Source organism: Lactuca saligna, chromosome 3 (genome assembly GCF_052625555.1).
Source record: "Lactuca saligna cultivar CGN05327 chromosome 3, ASM5262555v1, whole genome shotgun sequence".
Lineage (NCBI taxonomy): Eukaryota > Viridiplantae > Streptophyta > Magnoliopsida > Asterales > Asteraceae > Lactuca > Lactuca saligna.
In genome coordinates, this window is record NC_136419.1 from 26,551,984 (window position 1) to 26,556,438 (window position 4,455).

A 4,455-nucleotide genomic window follows, 5' to 3' on the forward strand; every position below is an offset into this window, starting at 1 on the left:
TGACTAACAGTAGGAGAGAAAGAAAATAATTTTCTACAGACCTACTTTATCTGAATTCCCCAGTCGCCCTGTCAATATCGGAATTAAGGACAAAATCCGTACATCAAGGAAAAGATAAACCACAATTCTAGATACGAGTTCTCTTAATGTGACCGGTAGATTCTCATGTATATCTCTCTGCTCAACCTACCAAAGCGTCATATTGTCAGGCTAAATGGAACTATCTAGATCAGAATTTTGTCAAATCTCTAGATTCCTTAAGTTCATCTGTACCTAGTCAAGTCCATTAAACTTTTCGTGCCTACCAGTGCATCGAACACATAGCCTAGACAATTCAGCTTTGGTACTTTATACAGACTCAGATTGCCTGTTATCACAAGTTTTATATCACTTCCCATCACATCACTTCTCAGAATATTTTTGATTTTATTTATTTATTTTTATTTTTTTGTTTTTCTAATGTTTTTCTAATTTTTGTTTGGTTTTTGTTTATTTCTCCCCCTAAATTTGTGCATGGGTTAGAATGAAATTAAAATGCGCAAATTTAAACTAACCTAAACAAAAATTAATCCTCAAAGCGAATCATTTTCAAAAGGTTTACCAGCACATCGAATCGAGCTTTGTTAAACGGCTTGGTGAACAGATCCGCCACATTATTAGCAGAGGGAACCTGTTCTAGCCGAATGAGCGAGCGCTTATAACAATCTCTGATAAAATGAACTTTGATGTCGATGTGCTTGGTTTTTGAGTGCTGGACCAGATTTTTAGTAATTTGGATCGCAGCCTCATTATCACAGAATATAGGGGTTTCTTGAAAGTTCAAACCGTAATCCAACAGCTGATGTTGGATCCATATGACTTGAGAACAACATGAAGACGTAGCTATGTATTCTGCTTCTGCTGTTAAGGTCGAGACAGTATTCTGCTTCTTGCATTGCCAAGACACCATCCTATCTCCGAGAAATTGATATATGCCTGAAGTCTATTTCCTGTCAAGCTCGCAGCCTCTGTAATTGCTGTCTGCAAAAGCATAAAGATCAAATTCGGAATTTTTCGGATACCAAAGACCCAATTTTGGGCTGCCTTTGAGGTACCAAAAAATCATTTTAACAGCAATAAGATGAGACAGTTTAGGATTAGCCTGGTAGCGCGCGCATTGACAGACCGCAAACATAATGTCTCAATGACTTGCAGTCAGATCAATGTTGTAAAAATCGCTCGACGGTAGTTCGACGGTCGACTGGTGTTAAGGGATTAATCGGTCTTGGCGGGGATTAATCGAGGATTAATCGGAGACCATAGATTATTAATAAACTATTATAATTAATTAAATATTAATATATATCTTAAGAAAAACAAGTACTTCAAAATTAAAAAATAAGAAAAATTGTAATTTGGAAATTTGAAAATACGAAAATATGAACATTTTGGTATAATATTCGAAATTTTGAAAATTTGAAAATTTGAAAATTTTGGAGTAAAAATGTTGATTTTTTGAATTTTTTTTAAAATTTTTTAGACATTTTTTAGACATTTTTTTGACTTTTTCGACTTTTGTTGACGATTAATCCCGCCAAGACCGATTAATCCCGCCAACCCCGATTAATCCTAAATTTCCGATTAATGCCTTAATCCTCGACGGTTGGAGAACGCCAAGCGATTAATCCACGATTAATCGCCGATTAATCTCGATTTCTGCAACCATGAGTCAGATACATCAGCGATCCGATGATCGATCTGTAGTACGTTTGATCTACGGATTCGCCTTCAAGATCAGGAGTCAGCAGTGATCTCTCCGCCATGGGCGTCAAGGCAGGTTTATCGTATCTGAATCCGAACTTCTCGAGCATATCGTCCACATATTTGGCTTGATGAATCGGGATTCCAGCTGAACATTGTTTGACTTGAAGCCCCAAAAACATGGTCATCTCCCCCAATGAACTCATCTCGAACCGCTTTTTCATGACGTCCTCGAACTCCTTGCATAGCTGAGGACTCGTCAACCTGAAAATGATATTGTCCACATATATTTGGACAAGAATCTGGTCTGCACCGACATGCTTGATGAATAGGGTCTGATCGATAGTGCCGCGGGAATAGCCATGGTCGAGCAAGTGTTGTGTGAGGGTAGCATACCAGGATCTGGGAGCTTGATGCAGCCCATACAAAGCCTTGTCTAACTTGTAGACATGGTTAGGGATTTTGAGTTAACAAACCCAGGAGGTTGGTCAACATAAATCTCTTCCTTCACCTTGCCGTACAAGAAAGCCGTCTTGATGTCCATTTGATATACGGTGAAGTTCATGTAAGAAGCATAAGCGAGGAAGATACGAATAACCTCCAAGCGCGCCACTGGAGCATAGAATTCTGTATAATGAAGACCCTAAATTTTTCTGAACCCACGGACCACCAATCTCGCCTTGTTACGTACAATTACACCCGAATCATCTTGCTTGTTCCGAAACATCCATCTAGTGTCGAGAGATTTCTTGCCTTTAGGCAGCTCCGCCAACTTCCAAACCCCAAGCTTTTCGAATTGATTGAGCTCGTCATGCATGGCATCCACCCAGCTAGGCTCATTCAAAGCCATTCCGATGTTCTTAGGCTCAATTTGAGAAATGAAGCAAGAATAGAGACATGTGTTGACGTCTCCACTCTGGATCCTCCTTTGAACTCCGTCGCCCAGCTGGTAAATGACGTTTTCTATCGGATGATCGTGCTGTATGCGAGAGGGCGTTTCGTGACTGATTTCATTGATTGAGATGGGAAGATTATGGATATTAATAGCTCCGTCATGTGCTGAAGAATCCACGGTAGATGTACCGGCTTCGTTTGGTGGATTTGTTACAAACTCATCTGCGATTTGTTCGGGATAGAGAAGTTCCATCAAATTTTGAGTGACAACGGAAGCATCTTGGTTCATGAACTCTCTTTCAACTGGAGTTAGAGGAGTAGTGTCAGCATCTGGAGCAGATTGTTGTGTTGAGGATTCAGGAGAAGTGATTGGAACAGTAGACACCATCAGAGGATCAGAAGAAACCAATGGAGGTCTGTAGACAACCTCTTCATCTTTGTCTTCAATGATAGTCTTCGAGCCAGAGGTAGACCCAGCTTGGTTATCAGACGACACACTAAAGGATTTGAATAGCGATGTGTAGTCAAATAGCCAATCAGGACCTACCCTAGTGTCCGTCTCATTCTCTTCAAGCCAGCAAACATCGAAAGACTGCACGATTTGTTTCGTCTTCTTGTTGCATACCTGGTAAGTAGTACGAGTAGCGTATCCGACGAAATAGCAATCATCAGCTTTTGCATTGAATTTTGGGTTGGAATCTAAGTGAAGAAGGGTGCAAGGACATCAAAATACTCTGAAATGGATGACAGACGGCTTGTGTCCATATAGAATCTCGTACGGTGTTTTCATCTGGACTTTGTTGATCAAGACACGATTTTGAACATAACAGGATGTGTTGATCGCCTCCGCCCAAAAGATCACTGGAAGTTTAGAATCACAAAGCATCGTCCTTGCGACGTCTTGTAAAGTCCGATTCCTCCGCTCAGCAACACCGTTTTGTTGTGGTGTTTGAACAGAGCTAAATTGACGCACGATCCCTTTCTCAGCGCAAAAATGATCAAGAACAGCGTTCTTGAACTCTGTTCTATTGTCTGTACAAAGCGCTTTCACTTTTTGGTTGGTTTGGTTCTCAATCATTACAATGAACTTCTTGATGAGGTCAGCGATCCCAACTTTGTTGGACAGAAAGAAGACCCACGTCAAATGAGAGAAGTCATCTATCACAACGAGGCAGTACGAATTTTGGTTGATGCTGAGAACGTTGATCGGACCAAACAAGTCCATGTGCAACAATTGGAGCACCTGACTGATGGAGTTGACCTGCTTTGGCAGATGTGGTTTCCGATGGTGTTTGCCTTGAGCACAAGAAACACATTTTTCAAAAGTAATAAAATCTATGACATGCAGACCGTGGACCATTTCATTCTTAGCAAGACGATTCAGATTCTTTGCATTTGCATGGCCAAGTCGACGATGCCACATCATTGCATTTTGTTCTGAGACTTTGGAAAAGAGACAAGTGACTTCATCGGGTACATTGCTGTTCATGTCGATAATATAGGCATTCCCATCCCGCTTTGATTTTACGAGAATCCACTCCTCCAGGATGAAAATGCCTGGCTTTAAGATTAGACATTCTTTATCGGTGAAGTGTGTCAAGTAACCCTTGTCACAGATTTGAGAAACGCTCAGCAGACTGTGTTTCAGCTCAGGAGCATAGTTGACATTCTCAAAACTGAGCACTCTGTTAGTCACCTTTCCTTTCTGTGTTATCTTTCCACCTTCTCCGCCCGCAAAGGAGACATATCCCCCATTAAATGTTTTAATGTTGTGTAGTTGGGAGATATCTCCAGTCATGTGCCGGGAGCAGCCGCTGTCAA